Below are 18227 nucleotides of genomic sequence, written 5' to 3'. Positions count from 1 at the left end.
ATTATTATATTTTCCTTTATAAAACATTATACCATGGAAAATTTCAAACATGTTATACAAAACTAGAGAGAACAGAAATGAGCTTTCATATATGTGTCAATTAGCAGGAATAAAACAGATTGGACACAGGCAAAGACACTATTAGTCAAAATAAATGATGTTAACTTTTCCACAAGGGGCCATTTATATAGTATAAGACACACTAGGGCCCAGGCCCCTCCTCTTATGGAACTCATATTCTATAAGAATGATAAACAAGTAATTAAATAAATTAAGGTACTCTCAGATTGCTTTAATGGCTATGAAGAAAATGAAACCAGGTAATACAATACTGTAACAAGTGCAGGGAGAGTGACTTCAGAATGGGTCTCTGACAAAAGGTGGCATTTGAATTGAGACCTGAATGACAAGAAGGAGCTAGGATGGCAAAAATGCGAGGACAAAGGGAATAGAAAATACAAAGGCTCTAACAAAAGCTTGACATGTTTGACGACAGATAGGTTTTAGGGGTAGGAAACAGTACTGTAGAAGAAGTTAAGAACAACAGTTGAAGAAACAAAAGTGCAACTTAAAATACATACTCACCCGTTTGTTAACCATATATAGGAATGTATGTTTAGCACTGTGCTAGGACTACACTGGAAGTGAAGACATTTCCTTCTCTCAGCCAAAATACAGTATGTTGATTATACAGATATACACCAAGGGCACCTGGGTGGTTCAGTCTTTTACATGTCTGCCTTTGGCTCAGGTCATGATCCCGGAGTCCTGGGATCAAGCCCCCACATCAGGCTCCCTGCTCAGCAGGAAGTCTGCTTCTCCCTCTGCCCCTCACCCTGGCTCGTGCTCTCTCTCTCTAATAAATAAATAAAATTTTTTTTTTTAAAGATTTTATTTATTTACTTGAGAGAGAGAGAATGAGAGATAGAGAGCATAAGAGGGAAGAGGGTCAGAGGGAGAAGCAGACTCCCCGCTGAGCAGGGAGCCCGATGCGGGACTCGATCCAGGGACTCCAGGATCATGACCTGAGCCGAAGGCAGTCGCTTAGCCAACTGAGCCACCCAGGCGCCCCAAATAAAATCTTTTTTAAAAAATAGACATACGTCAAATTGATAACAACACAAGATGATATTACTACCAAAAAGAGGAAAATTAGTCTTCCTCTTAGATTATGTATTAGCAATGCAACTGAAGTGACAGTTCTAATATTTTTAGCACTGCCTCTTTAAAGATGATTACCTTAACAAGTACTTTCTAATTGTTCTACTTTGTTTCCAAAAGAGATGCAACTATGATTTGTTGAGTATCTACATTATGCTAGGGTCCTGTGCTAGGGCCTGCACACATGAATCTTGAAATGTCAAAATACCAATTACCATTTTTACCGAGCAAAGTTAGGCTCAAAGTGATTTGCCAAAAGTCAACTAAGTGGCAGAGTTAGGATTTAAATTCAGATTCCACCGTTAACACAATGTTCCTTCTACATAACTATCTTGGGCTTTTGTTTTTAAATCATTAAAAGGGACTTTTAGATACCTGATACTTCTTTACTACATGGTACTTGTATCAACTTCTAAGTCTTAACGTTTTAATATCAAATTGGAGAATTATTTTTTAGTTCTACCATTCACTGTGTCTATCTAAAATCATTATCAGTAACCTTACCTTCATTTTTTTGAGTATTCTTTAAAAGTACACTGATACTGTTTGTGATGAGAATTAGTGACAAGCCAGGAGATCTATGATTTGGAAATTGCTGTATTTTTAAAAAATATAACAGAATGCTCAATTTTACTGTACAATCAAGACATTTCAGAGGTACAGTCTATGAAAGAGCCTAGACTCTAGGATCTGTTAATCCTCAATTAAAATTATAGTCAATCAAACCTCTTCACAACAATCAAGTTGTTTAACCAAGGTGTATGGTAGAGCAATGAGGAAATTCCTAAAAATCTCCAAAGAATTATGATAGGAGTAGTTACATACAGAAGTTGAAAATCAGGCAAGTTTCATATGCCAAAAATCAAGTATATGAGACTTTTGGTAAAAAGTTTCTATGGCTGGGGCGCCTGGGTGGCTCAGTCGTTAAGCATCTGCCTTTGGCTCAGGTCATGATCCCAGGGTCCTGGGATCGAGCCCCACATCGGGATCCCTGCTCAGCAGGAAGCCTGCTTCTCCCTCTCCCATTCCCCCTGCTTGTGTTCCCTCTCTCGCTGCGTCTCTCTCTGTCAAATACATAAATAAAATCTTAAAAAAAAAAAAAAAAGTTTCTATGGCTAAAGCTCTCAGAAAACAAAGAATAGGGACATACGAATATTGTCTAATGTTTTCTGGTAAACTTTCATATCCAAATCATTTTAACTTCTATGACGAAACTATACCAAAAGAACCAACAAATTTAGCCATATAATTTAAAAGAGAGAGAATAAATAATCCTTTTAAAAATTTAGTCATCTAAGCTAACTACTATTCTTTATTTTGTCATGTTTCTTCTGTTCTTATTTATAACCAAAACTCCTTCTCCATCCCTCTGCATCTTCTGTCAGCCAAGGTTAGCATTCAAGTCTGCAAGTAAATGTCAATTATTAATACAATAAACATTCAACTTTCATATGAAGCTTCAATCTTTTCTCTCATACTCATACATATCTCCTTCCTCTTTTTCCATTACTAAGTGTCACAGATGATGCTATCATTACATTGCTTTCTATATTTATAAGGTCCAAGCTCATATCCCCAGACTTAGGGGCGACACATTTATTCCCCTTAGACATTAACTCTTCCTTTCACCTTCCTCCTTGATGGAAACAAATTTCACCAGTCTATAGGAAAGATGAGCTCAGCAACCCTTATACATTTAAAATTATAGACATGCTGATGAGATTTATTTCAATGATTATTGCCATCTGCTCTTTCTATTTTTACAGGAAAGAGGGTCTGCCACTACAAATTGAACTATTGGTTCACTTAAATTATTCTACCTCTGAAAGTGACCTACATTTAATTTTCCAGGAAATGTATAAAACAGTAATGCATTGTGACAACTATATTATGGAAGAACACACAAAATTTTAAAATGCTATCAGCGGGTTTGGCTGTTTTATAAGTAAATCTTATTTGGCTCACAAAATAAATCTACTAATGTAAAATATCTGTCTTAAATTTTTAAACAGTAGCAGATAAAAGATGTAGCTTAAAAGAAGCTTCAAAGAAATAGCTTCAGTTTTCTGTAAAAAATTAGAAATTTACATTTCTAATACATTCATTCCAAGTATTATTTCCTAGGTACTGGTATGAAAGGCATGTTTTGAATGACTGGCCTTATTAGAAAAGCTATACCAAAGAGTTCCTCTATTTACTAATAGCAAGAAAATTTGGTCATTATGATCTCAAATTAAGGAAGTTACTAATGATTAGACAAAAAAATACATAAATGAATAAGGAATGCCCTGTAGCTTGCAGGGTAGCAATTATAAAAAATATAGGCACATGGATCAGAAATGAAAAAAATTAATACTGTTTTTATTCACAGATAGCATAAAGTGTATGTACCATGTCCTCAGAAATCTATAAGCACACTACTAGAACTAGTAAATGAACTTAACCAGGAAATTCAAATGTTTCTACATTCTAGCAACAAATGATTAGAAAATAAGATTTAAAAATATTATCTATATTTTCCTCACTCTGAATAAAACCGTTAAAATGAAAAAATTATTATCATCTATCATATCATCAAATATAAAATATTTAGGGATAGACTGGGCAAAACATGTGCAAGATGTGTGCATAAAAGTGTGGAGAAAAAGGTGTGGAGAACTAAAACTACTTGGAAAACTAAAAACGTTGCAAAGACAAAGTAAACAAGACTTAAGTGGAGAAATAATCATGTTCATGGATTACAATGTTCAACATTGTTAATATGTCAATTCTCACCAAAATGATCTACAGATTTTTTTTAAAGACTGTATTTATTTGACACACGGGCGGGGGTGGGGGGACGGGCAGAAGCAGACTCCCTGCTGAGCAGGGAGCCTGATGCAGGCCTTGATTCCAGGACCCTGGGATCATGACCTGAGCGGAAGGCAGACGCTCAACGGACTGAGCCACCCAGATACTCCTGATATACAGATTCAATGCAATCCCAGTCAAAATCCCAGCAGGTGTTTGTTGTTTTTTTTAACAAAACTTGACAAGGTTTTAATATTTAGAAATGCAATAAACCTAGAATAGCCAAACAATTTTGAAAATGAAGAAAAAAGCTGGAAATTTATACTGTCCGAGTTCAAGACTTACTATGAAGCTATAGTAATGAAGACAAGTGCTATACTGGCAGAAGGATAAAACCCTGTGGAATACAACAGAGTGCTCAGAAAGAGACCCACATATGTATGTTCACTTAGTTTTCTACAAAGATGCCAACATAATTCAATCCTTCCTGTATATATTTGCAAACATACGTGAGGAGGATACACTATTACTCTATGTTATTCTTCTGGAAGTAACAGGGTTAAACGTGTAAAGGCTTACTTCTCCCTGATTAGTAACTATTAAATCCACAGAGAAAGGTATCTCAATGTTTCATCTTCTCTATATTTAGCAATTAGTTTGTCTCCTTTGGGAGCTGGAAAGCAATCAGCTATGCACTACAGAAATACAGCTGCTTTTCTTTTATTTAAAATAGATAAAGGTAGGGGAAGTGAGAAGACTAACTATATGATCCCTAAAATATACTGTTAATATGTAAGAAAAAAAAACAAACCTGTCAAACAGGAGCGTTAAGAAATGTTTTATTCCAGACTAAAAATGGGAAGAAAAAAATCCTCATAATGACAGAAAATATAAGGTTGTCAAAGAATCCATAATTTATCTTTGGAGTGAAAGAAAATCAGTCTGTGACTATAACCAGTGTTAAAATGTTTTTTTTTTTTTTTAAATAAAATCATTTCCTTATTGAACTGGAAGGGGGACAGAAGGGAGAAAAAGAACAAAAAGTTTCAAAATAAAAGCAAAAATTTAAATTACTCTTGCGAAAACATTTTCAAGAAAATGTTGACAAGTGCTATGATTCACAGTTGTTTTCAATATTCAATAAATATTATTAATGTCCCTCTTTGAAATATAATTGAGTATTGGTATTTTTATTTATTTTTACCTAAAGCTCCCAACAATAGAATTCAAAAGAAAACCATACTCCCTCAAATCTTCATTTGTCCTTTTAACTAAGATATGTTTTAATACGGTGAAAGTGGTAATACTGAAGAATATAACAGCCTTGAAGTTAAAGCCAGTGCTATTTTTATTTTCACCAATCCTGATTACACAAAGTATGGAAGATATTTTGATTCTGTTTGAAAGGGCCAAAGGGGAGTAAAGGAGAGGAGAAAGTAGCATTTAATGAATGCCTATTCTGTGCTAGACACAGTGGTGTGCTGATAAATGTTTAACAATCAGCCCTCGGGGTGTGTGTGTGTGTGTGTGTGTGTGTGTGTGTGTGTGTGTGTGTGTGTGTGTGTGTGTGTGTGTGTGTGTGTGTGTGTGTGTGTGTGTGTGTGTGTGTGTGTGTGTGTGTATGAACTGTGTGTTTATTATAAATTTTGAAGGCTGTAGGACACAATTTAAAAATTATAATAAGATATACAATACTCTTTATTGTAAATTTCTTAGAGCCAACTAATTCTCACAGAATGCTCTACTGATTTTGCCAAACTCCTGAGAAGCCAACTTAGGGTTGCAATAGATAAACAAATGTAATTCCAATCTTAATGTTATTTGATATTTTCATCTATGTTAAAGAATAAAAGGAAAGTGAAACAACAATGATATATGTCATAACCTCACTTGTTCATCAATGATATAAGCAACCTCTTTGTTGAATTAGATAATACATGCACACCTTAGAGATACTGAGGGTTCAGTTCCAGACCACTGCAATAAAATTTATATTGCAAAAAAGCAAGTCAAATGAATGTTTTGGTTTCCCAGTGCATATAAAAATTATGTTTACACTATACTGTAGTCTCTTAAATGTGCAACAGCATTATGCCTTAAAAAATGTACATACTTTAATTAAAATACTTTACATGCTAAAAAATTAGCTTTCAGCAAGTGGTATCTTTTTGCTGGTGGAAGGTCTTACCTAAGTGCTGATGGCTGCTGACTGATCAGGTTGGTAGTTGCTGAAGGTTGGGGTGGCTCAGGCAATTCTTTTATTTTTTTCTAAGGCCAATTAAACTAATTTTATTCAGAGTAAGTTTACATTAAGTTACAATATTAACAATCTCTAGAGACAATGAACATAAAATTTAAGAAGTAAAAATTTGGTCTTTTACAGACCATATATTATAGAACTCACAAATGAAAATTTACAAATATAGAAATAATGACAATACTAAATGCTGAGGATTTTCACATGCAAAACTATAAAATGCCATATTTTAAACACACATGTTTCTAAAAGGGAGAAACTTTTTAATAACAGCACAAAATCAAATTATATAAACTTGGTATATTCCATAAAATATTGCTTTAAACATTTACACCATGATCAAAATTCCTTTGGTGGCTTTTAATCAAAATGAAGCACACTATTATGTAACATATAAAGTACTCTTAAATGTTACTAGAAAAGTATTTTTGTTACAGTTATGGCACCTATATATACACAAAACGTGAAACCAGGTGCCAACAAAATCCTTTTAATCTTTTAACAAAATAACTTCTGCTTCACAATATCAAGACTTTAATTCTCCTATAAAACTTTTTACAGTGGTTATAGCACAAAGAACAACAGCATAACTGTAAAAACAAACCAAACTTTACTAGAGGAATCATACAAATACTGCAATGAAAAAAAATCAAACAACAGTTACTCCAATGCAAAAAAAAAAGGGGGGGGCTGCTAGACTCAATCTTAGAAGAGTAAACACAAACACACTATCCCCCAAACTCCTAAACAAAAAGTCCACAAACAACTCAGCAGAAGTAGAACAAAGATGCTCGTGGGTTCACCACAGCAAGCACACCTGACCTGGTGCCGTCCTGGCATACATGAGAGGTCTCACTGAGAAACCTTGCTCTAAAAAAGTCATCAGAGTTTAAAATGTATGGAACATAAAGGAAACAAACAGATGCCAATATTTATGTTGCATAATTGATTAGCCAGCTTTTGACATTGTTTCTTCCTAATGCCCGCCAACAAAGGGCTCTTGTTCTAAACTAAGTGTCCATCAACTAAGAGAGCCTGCCTTCAGGAGTATACCAGTCATCTCTGCAGCCCATGAACACAGCACGGAGGGTCTTTTTAACTATGCATTCATGAGTACACACAGACACCAAACCAAACTTTTGGCTTTCTGTCACAAGAACTACATCTTACAAAGGAACCTCTTTTAACCAATGTCTTCTTTTCCAATCTCAAAGTCATTCTGCACAAAGCAGCAAAAACAAAACAGCAAAAAGAGTTAAGAGGGAGAACTGGAAGGAAAGACACATATGCCATTTGCAAACCCTTACGCTTTGTGAAAGATGATCCAAGAAACCATCTCTTTTCTTTCTAATCCAAAAGTCTTTGTGCTGGCTCAATCTCAGAAGTCATGGAAATAGCACACAAATGGTTCGCTGCTCTGAAGATACATTCTACTGTCTCGCTGAGAGAAAGCAGCTGGCCAATATATCATCAGGCCATGTAGTGGTGATTATCTCTCTCCATATAGTCTGTCTACAAGAAATTCAATTCTTTTTTAAATCTCTAGACTTAACTGGAAATTTCGCAGATTATACAATTCAGAAACTAGAAGATTATGATGAAGAGTCTTTCTCGTCTTCATTTTTCTGACAATAGCAGGGTCAATCTGATACTGTCTTTCCTGAAACACTATCAGTGTTACTGGCTTGTTCTTCAATGGTTTCCTTCATCTGGATCTAGCTGCTATTCGAAACAACTTGTATCTGAATTCCCCGTTGAACATGAATGTGTCCCCATCTTCCTCCTTTTGGGACTTTTAACCAGGATTTGTGCTTTGCCACAGGCCAGGGACTGTAATATTCTTTGCAGTTCACTGTCCTCTATTCTCGTGGCCATTTTTATTTCTTCAAAACTGAAAGTACGCCTTTCACTGAACATGAGAAACACCAGTATCTGGAAGATGGAAACCTGGAACTCCTTTCCTTCCTTAAACTTGCTTTTCAAACAGCATTCCCCAATATAGTTTGCCACCGAAGTTTTCTACCACTGTGCTGAGATAAAATGTCTTAAACACCTCCTGAAGCTTAACCATTTCTAGAGTTAAATGCACTTCCATAGGTGTGTATGTCTGCCAGTATCCCATAAGTCTATTCACTGTTAGATCTACAGAGCCTGGGTCACTTTGATTCTGCATATACTGCTTGAAATGAACTATGATGTCCTTGGAGAGCTTCACGTCCTTGAACATGCCTTCCAGCCTGCTGGTGAAAGCAGCACCACATTCATGCTTTAGTTTTGACAACATAGATTTTTCAGCATCTACTGAGGCACTTTTTCCAATGAGGAGTCATTTTGCCAAATCTTTTTTATAAAAGGCTTCAAAAGAAATCTATACTGTGAATGAACCTGAATATTATCATAAACTTGTCGAGAATCCTCTCCAGGTCTTCATCTATTACTTCTTTATTACTTGCTCTTGATTTTGAATCAACATGCTTTACCATCAATTCTGCGGGCTTATCTGGCCTCTTGTCGATAAATGTTTCAAAGGCTTCCTTCATCAAGTTGATGAACTTCTTGTTCCTCTTAGAGCACACTTCTAACACATGGTCCACACGATCCTTAAAATCTAGCAGGCCCTGTATCATAGCTTTGTCTTTTTCAGGACTGATAACAATTGTTGTCCCAAAAGTTTTGATGGGGTTGCTCCAGCGCTGCACCAGAATCTGTTGGCCACGCTTCACGTGGATGAACAGTTGGTATATCTGAGCGAGGTCGGCACTCTTTTCTCATCAAGGACGTGGTCAAGCCCTTTCTACAGAATTGCTGTTCAATGTTCTCCTAATAATTGTTTCTCTACATAAGCAATCAGTGATTTCTGTGTGCTGTGGTCTAAATACGTGATTACTCAGTCTCCCTCTTCCTCTAAACGCCTACTTACATGGTTAAGATATTCTGGCCTTCTGCAGCATATAAACAATTAGTTTCTTCCAAAAATTTCAATTCAAATGAATCTTTATATACCTGAAGGTCAGAGAGCATACTCAGGAGACTTTTCAAAAAACTTCAATAAACTTCGCTGCTTCGTTCAGTTAATAGCAGAATTCCATCAATATTTTTACTCTGAACCATTTTTATCACTAATGATATGGTTTCTTAAAAAGTTCCAATCCCATATCCCAGATAGAAGGAAGCATGGAATTCTGAAGTCCATAAGTGCAAAGCAAAAACAGGAAAATACTTCTGATCATGATCATTTGTCTGCAATGATCTTGCCAGCATGTGTTAATTTTCTTTAAAAATAAAACACTATCTGGTGAGTCTTCTCTAAACTGAAGGATCTGTGCTTGGACATGATCCTCACAGAGCTGGCACAGCTGTTTGTAGCGTGTTGAGGAAACTTTGTGAGAACAGATTGTCAACAGCTTGGTACTTTTTCCAGGTTCTGATGGAGATACTACTTGTAGGGCTTTCACTGCCTCAAGAAGCTTCTGCCAAGTGTCCTGAATGTAGTTATCAGCCAATTTAGGCCTGTCTCAGAAATTCTTGATCACTAATTTCTTGGAGCCACTGCTACCCCCAGGTTTGGAGGTGATGGTGGCCACTGTGAGGGACAAGGACATGGTGAGGCCGTGGGTGTTCCCAACGAGCACTGAGTGGTTGGCCTTCCTGGGGATCTTGTCAGCCACTGTTGCAGCCAGGAAGCAGCAGCAGACTGCCCCAACCCACCCTGACTGGCCGCCCAACTACCAATGCCCAACAGCTCTGGCAATTCTTAAAATAAGACAACAATGAAGTCTGCCATACTGACTGATTCTTCCTTTCACAAATGATTTCTCTGTAGCATGTGATGCTACTTGACAGCATTTTACCTGCAGGAGAACATCTTTCAAAACTGGAGTCAGTCCTCCCAAATTCTGTCACTGTTTTATCAACTATGTTTATGTAATATTCTAAATCTTTTGTTGTCATTTCAACAATCTTCACAGCATCTTCACCAGGAGTAGATTCTGTCTCAAGAAACCACTGTCTTTGCTCATCCATAGGAAGTAACACCTCATCCGTTAAAGTTTTATCATGAAATTGAAGCAATTCAAATAATAATGAAAATATTTGAAATATCACAAGAATTATCAAAATGTGACACAAAGATATGAAGTGAGCAAATGCTGTTGGAAAAAATAGTGCCAATAAACGTGCTTAATGCAGGGTTGCCACAAATCTTCAGTTTGTAAAAAATGCAGTATCTGTGAAGCTCAATAAAGTGCAATAAAATGAGGTAAGCCTGTAGTTTAGAATATTTCCTCAACTTTTGTGTTACTAACAATAACAGGCAATGTATATAACAAACTTTTTTAAAAAAAGATTTTATTTTATTTTTTTTTTTTAAAGATTTTATTTATTTACTTGAGAGAGAGAGAGAGAGCAGGGTCAGAGCGAGAAGCAGACTCCCCGCTGAGCAGGGAGTCCGATGTGGGACTCGATCCCGGGACTCCAGGATCATGACCTGAGCTGAAGGCAGTCGCTTAACCAACTGAGCCACCCAGGCGCCCAAAAAGATTTTATTTGAGAGAGAGAGAGAGAGAGAGAATGTGCACACGCACACATGTGTGCATGTAAGGAGGAACGGGGGAGAGGGAGAGAGAATCCCAAGCAGACTCCACCCTAAGCAGAGAATCTGAGGTGGGGCTCGATCTCATGATCCCAAAATCAAAACCTGAGCTGAAACCAAGAGTCAGAGGCTTAACTGACTGTGCCTCCCAGGTGCCCCCAGACACACAAACTTTTAAGTTTAATCTGCTTTATTGATATTTTCTCCATCATTGATATTTTCTCCATCACTTTCTTAAATCTAGACACCCAACAAAACAATAAATCAAGCTCTGGTTTGTGCTATTTACCAGTTTCTGTGGTATGAATACCATCATGACACATTTCAAGCTACCAATGAAAACACAATGAACACAGACCTGAGAAGAGATATGCAATAGCACATCGTTATATGGTATTTCACCACACAGCTATAAGAGACATATATAATGTACAAGGTAGCAAAATAGCTAGGAAGTGATGAGTTTTCAGCATTTATACTTTGCTTTTTTTTTTTAATTTTATTTATTCATTTTAGTGAGAGAAAGCACATGAGCAGGGGGAGGAGCAGGGGGGAGGAAAGAGGGGGAAAGAATCTCATGCAGACTCCACACTAAGCCTGTGGGGCTCCATCTTATGAACCTGAGATCATGACCTGAGCCGAAACCAACAGCTGGGCACTTAAACGAATGAGCCACCCAGATGCCCCTACTGCCTTTGTTTTTAACATAATTTAATTATAAAGTTTGTGTAATTTAATTTTTAATAATGGCTGTGTTTAACAGCTCATAAGATATCTAAAATTTTACAATCAGCTCTTATGGGGGGGTACAAGCCAGCTCCAGTACACCATTGAGTGGATATTATATAAATGTTTCATAAACAAGGGAACTAAAACTTAGCAGTGATTTGTTTAGGATCACATAGTTGGTAAATGGTAACACTGTGATTCAAGCTGGGGTATGACAGACTCTAAATCTCTGCTATATCATATCAGGTTATCAAAGATATAATTTATACCAAACTTGAAAATTAAAAGTCATATAAGGATGTTTTTCTTTGCAAATATTTGAGTGTATACCTGTTTTTGTTGTCCTGATTTCAAAGAAAAGACACTCTTCTTATGTTGCTTTTCTTTTATCCATTTTTTGCACCCTATCACCCGAGAAATTCCTTGGTAGTGGTGGCAGAAACAATGGTAACAATAGGGACCTGCAGAACCTAAAACACTGAAAGAAGGAAGGACTCGTTTCTCTCTCTGCCCTTCCACTGTTTCACCTCAGACACTGGCAAAGTCACAAGACTTGCTCAGCAACATGGGATAAATAAAGCCTTAGTTATCTGACCAGAGAACCAAAAAGAGGAACTCCAAAAAACTAGAAAGTACCAAGGACAACACACAGAGAAAAGACCTTGGGAAAGCAAGCCCATAAAGTTATTTATGAATTCCTGGGATCACCTGCAAGCTGCATATGTGAAAATCTGAACCTAAACCTCATACCATAAACATTGAGAAGTGTACAGATACCAGGCTGCCACTGGTTGACAATACACACAGGACATATTTGAGGAGCACAACAAAGGCTTTGAAAAAGGCACAAACATAAAAATCACAAACCACAGAAGGTGAAGTTCATACTTGTGTCAACTTGAACAAATCAGTCTTCTGTATAGAAAAACATTCAAAAACAAAAACAAATCAAAACAAAAAAACACACACAAAATAAAAACAAAAAAGAAAAACATTCTATACAGGATATAAGCAAGACCTTAGATCTCATATCATAATATTCAAAATGCCCAAGACACAATCCAAAATTCCCTGGCATACAAATACCCAGGAAAATCTCAACATGCATGAGAAAGACAACAGACACCAACTTCAGGATAACACAGATGTTGGAATTACGTTACAAAAACTATTATAAAAATGCTTCACTGAATAAAGGCAAATATTCTTGAGAGGAAGGGAAAGACAGAAAGCTCCAGCAAACAAACACACACAAGATAAAAAGAAAAATCAAATCAAAAGTTTAGAAGTAAAAAAGCAGCAAAAGAAATAAAACTTCACTGAAGGGGTCCAACAAGAGAGATGTCAGAGGAAAGAGTCAGTACACCTGAAGACAGATCAATAGAAATTATCCAATCTCAACCATAGAGAAAAGTAAAATGGGAGGACGGATGAAAGAGCTTCCTACCTTTGACCTCCATGGAGGGGAGAGGCTGGGGGGTGGCCAAGGGTTTAATCAACCATGATAATGCAACCTCCAAAAAAAATCCCAAATGAAGGGGTTCCAAGAGCTTCAGGTCGGTGAATGCATCCATATGCCAGGAGGGTAGTGCACTCCAACTCCATGGTAACAGAAGCTCCTGTGCTTGGGATGCTTCCAGACCTTGCTCTTTGTACCTCTTCATCTGGCTCTTCCTTGTTCATCTGTATCCTTTATAGTACCCTTTGTAATTAAATGGTAATAAATACAGTATTTTCCTGAGTTTTGTGAGCAGTTATACCAAATTACTGAACCTGAGGAGGGGGTTTTGGGAACCCTAATTTGTAGCCAAGTCAGACAGAAGTATGGGGACCCTGGGGACCCACTACTTGCTATTGGCATCTGCATTTGAAGGCAGTCTTGTAAGATTAAGAACTTAGTGTATGGGTTTTGTACTAACTCTAGGTAGAATTAGAAGTGCAGGGCGCCTGGGTGGCTCAGTTGGTTGAGCGACTGCCTTCGGCTCAGGTCATGATCCTGGAGTCCCGGGATCGAGTCCCACGTCGGGCTCCCTGCTCAGCAGGGAGTCTGCTTCTCCCTCTGACCCTCCCCCCTCTCATGTGCTCTCTCTCTCTCTCTCTCTCAAATAAATAAATAAAATCTTAAAAAAAAAAGAATTAGAAGTGCATTAAATTGTAGAAAAGCAGTTGGTATCCACAGAGAATTAGAGAATTGCTTGGTGTGGGAAACCCACACAGTTAGTGTCAGAAGTGTTTTGAGCAGAGAAAACTATTTTCTTTTAACCTCAAATGAGATCTGAAGAAATACATGCTCATACAGATCACAATCAAACTGCAAAAACTAAAACTAAACTCTTTAAAATAACCAGAGAAAAACAACTCATTAGTTATTAAAGAACAACAATTTGAATAACTGGATTTCTTATCAGAAATCAAGGAGGCCAATTCATAGTTTTCTTTTTTTTTTAAGATTTTATTTATTTATTTCAGAGAGAGAGAGAGAGCACAAGCGGGGGGAAGGGGGGCAGAGGGAGAGGCAGGTTCCCCACTGAGCAGGGAGCCAGATACAGAGCTTGATCCCAGGACCCTGGGATCATGACCCAAGCCAAAGGCAGACACCTAACCAACTGAGCACCCAGGTGCCCCAGTGAATTCATATTTTTCAAGAACACCAAAAAAAGATCAACCCAGAATACATATCCAGTGAATATATCCTTCAGGAATGAAGGTGAAACAAAGGTAATCTCAATGGAAGAAAATCCAAGGGAATTTGTTCCCAGGAGACTACTCTTAAAAAAAAAAAAAAAAAGCTAAAGGAAATTTTTTCAGATAGAAGAGAAATAATGTCAATAGAAACCAAGAACCTGAGCGCCTGGGTGGCTCAGTTGGTTAAGCGACTGCCTTCAGCTCAGGTCATGATCCTGGAGTGCTGGGATCGAGTCCCGCATCGGGTTCCCCGCTTGGCGGGGAGTCTGCTTCTCCCTCTGACCCTCCCCTCTCTCATGTGCTCTCTCTCTCTCTCTCTCATTCTCTCCCTCAAATAAATAAATAAAATCTTAAAAAAAGATTTTAGAGAACCTCAGCAATTAAGAAAAAGCAACAGAAGTGATAAATATTTAGGTACATGTAATGAACTATTCTTCCACTGGGTTCTTCAAAATGTTTGACAGTCAAAAAAAATTATGACCTTTTCTAACAGGTTTTCATTGTATGCTGATGTAATACATAAGACAACTACAGCATAAAGGGGAAAGGGAAAAGAGACCTATTTGGTGTTAAGGTTTCTACACTCCAAATAAAATTGTAAAATACTGATTTTAAATTGTGAAAGGTAAAGTATATATATTGTAATCCCTACAGCAATGATTTTTAAAAATCAAAACAATAGAAATGGTCAAAAATATAATAAAACAGAATTCTAAATATATTCAAATAATTTGCCTCCTCAAAAAAAAAGGGGGGGAAAGAGAAAAAGGGATGAAAAACATGGAGAAAAATAAAAAATCAAATAATAAAGAGATCTAATTCCAAACAACAATGATCACATTAAATATAAATGACCTATCTAAAACACCAATTAAAAGATAAGACTGTCACAATAAGTTTTAAAAAATTATCCAACTATATTCTGTGTCTACAAGAAACACCTTACACATGATGATATAAATAGTTTTAAAGTAAAAGGATAGAAAAATACATACCATGCAAGTACCATACTTCCTGATTAAAAGGAAGATCAAGTCACTATATTAATATCAAAGTAGACTTCAGACCCAAGAAAATTACCAGGTATGAAATTCATCACAGTATGAAACAAGCCAATTCGTCAAGAATTCATAAATTCCTAAATGTGTACGTATCTAATAATAAGAGTTTCAAAATACATGAAGCCAAAATTTACAAAACCAAAAGGAGAAATAGACAAATCCACAGTTATAGTTGGAGGCTTCAACATATCTCCTTCAGTAATCAGTAAAATGAGCAGGCAGAAAATTAACAAGAACATACAGAAACTGAACAATAGCATCAACCAACTGGATCTGGCATTTCAAGAACACTCCACCCAACATCATTTAATTCTTTTCAAAATGTACACAGAACATTCACCAGGATAGACCCTATCCTATGTCATAAAATAAGCTTTAGCAAATTTAGAAGAATTGAAATTATATAAAGTATGTTCCTCTAAAGCATAAAAGAATTAGAAATTAATAATAAAAAGATAGCAACAAAATCTCCAAACACATAGAAATCAAGCTCACTTCTAGATAACCCACAGGTGTAAAAGGAATCAATGGAAATAAAAATATTTTGAACTGAATGAAAATGAAAATACAACATACCAAATTTGAGAGATACAGCAAAGGAGTATCTAGAGGGAAATTTATGGTATAAAATGTTTATACGGGAAAAGAAGAAAGGTCTTAAATCAATAATGTAAAGTTTCACATTAAGAAACTAAAAAAATGAACAAAATAAATTCAAGGCAATCAAAATAATGGAAAAAACAACAGAAATCGCTCAAATTGAAAAAAAACTCAATAATCAGTGAAATTAAAAGCTAGCTCTTTATAAATAAATAAACTGATTTTTTTAAAAGTCAAGCAAAACTAACAGAGAAAAAAGAAGATACAAATGACCAGCATTTAATATGAAATAGGGGATATAACTACATCCCCCAGACATTAAAAAGATAATAGAGAAATAGTACAAACAATTCTATGCACATAAATTCAACACCTTAGATGAAATGGACCAATTCCTGGAAAACCACAAAATGCCAAAATTCACACCAAATGAAATAGATAACCTAAGGAGTCTTATAACTGCTAAAGAAATTGGATAATCACAAAAACAATTCTCTTCCAAAAACAAAATCTCTATACCCAAATGGTTTCAATGGTGGATTCTACAGAATATTTAATGAAGAATACCAAACTATGAGATCTCTTCCAAAAAAACAGAACACTTCCAAACTCATTTTAGGATAATGATGTTAACCTGATACCAAACCCAGACAGACGGCACAGGCAGAGATAACTAGACTAACATCCTTCTTGGATAGAAATTTTTAAAATCCTCAACAAACTATTAGATAATTTAATCCAGCAATATACAGAAACAATAATACAGCACAACTAAGTGGGGTAGGTCTCAGGAATGTAAAAATAACGCAATGTTCGAAAATCAAGCAAAGTAGTCCACCCTATTAACAGTAAAAAATATATATATAAACCAAACGATCATATCATCTGATGCAGAAAAGGCATCTAATAAAATTCCATGTCCTTCAACAGTAAAACCATTTAGCAAACTAGAAATAGAAGGAAATTTCCACAATCTGATAAAAAGGCATCTCTGGGGGTAAAATATCAGCTAACAATATAGTTAATGGTGAAGACTAGGATGAGAATAAGGAAAAAGGATGGCCACTCTCACCATACCTATACAACATCATACTGGAAGTGTTGGTCAGTGCAATAATTTAAGAAAAAGAAAGAAAAGGCATACAGATTGGAAAGGAAGACATAAAACTGCCCCTATTCTCAGATAATATACGTAGACAATCCCAAGGAATTTACTAAGAACCCCTAAAACTCATGAGTGAGTTTTCAGTCACAGGATACAAGGTCAACACACTAAAAAAAAAAAAAAAAAATCAATCATATTTTTATACACCAGCAATGAACAACTGGCAAATTAAATTTAAAAACCAACACCAGTGGCTCAGTACGTTGAGTTTCAGACTCTTGATTTCAACTGGGATCATGATCTCAGGGTCATGAGATTGAGCCCCATGTCGCTCCACACTCAGCAGGGCATCTGCCTGAGATTTTCTCCCTCGCCTTCTCCCTGTCATGCTCTCTCTCACTCTCTCTAAAAGAAATAAATAAATCTTAAAAAAAAAAAGAGAAAACCAACACCATTTACAATACCTTTAACAAAAGGAAACAATCAGGTATAAATTTATAAAAATATGTATAGGATCGGGGCGCCTGGGTGGCTCAGTCGTTAAGCGGCTGCCTTCAGCTCAGGTCATGATTCCGGAGTCCTGGGATCGAGCCCTGCATCAGGCTCCCTGCTCAGCGGGGAGCCTGCTTCTCCCTCTCCCACTCCCCCTGCTTGTATTCCTGTTCTTGCTGTCTCTGTCTCTGTCGAATAAATAAATAAAATATTTAAAAAAAATATGTATAGGATCTCTACCTTGAAAACTATAAACCATTAATGATATAAAAGAAGACCTAATGGAGAGACTTACCACAGGTTATGGACTGAAGACTAAACAGTAAAGAAGTCAACTCTCCCTAAATTGATCCACATATTTAACATACTTCCAATCATTATGCCAGGAGGATTTTTTTTGTACATACAGATAAACTCAGTCTAAAATTCATATTGAAAGGTGAAAGAACTAGAAAAACCATTAAATTTCTGAAGAACAAGAAAGTCAGAGAAATCAGTTTTTGGTTGCACACTATGATACTGGCAAAAGGATGGACAGAAAGAGAGAACAGTGAAAAAGAATGGAGTCCAGAAATAGACCCCCCAAAATTTGGCAAATTAACCCTTGACAAAGGGCAAAGGCAATTCAAAAGAGAAAGAAGAGTCTTCCCCCCAAATCATATTAGAACAAGTGAACAACCCATATGTAAGAAAATGAACTGGCCTAAACTTCACACCTTCTATAAAAATTAACTCAAATGAGATAACAGAACTAAA

General features: G+C 36.3%; 1 protein-coding gene and 1 pseudogene across 1 annotated transcript in view; both read right to left on the bottom strand.

Annotated features, from left to right (window-relative positions):
* The window catches only part of XPR1 (xenotropic and polytropic retrovirus receptor 1), a 250678-nt gene that overhangs the window by 139377 nt on the left and 93074 nt on the right, over window positions 1–18227 (bottom strand). The window lies entirely within an intron of this gene.
* Window positions 7914–11112, bottom strand: LOC113932005 (annotated as a pseudogene).

Source organism: Zalophus californianus, chromosome 10 (assembly GCF_009762305.2).
Source record: "Zalophus californianus isolate mZalCal1 chromosome 10, mZalCal1.pri.v2, whole genome shotgun sequence".
Classification (NCBI taxonomy): Eukaryota; Metazoa; Chordata; class Mammalia; order Carnivora; family Otariidae; genus Zalophus; species Zalophus californianus.
This window is presented reverse-complemented; position numbering and strand designations above follow the sequence as displayed.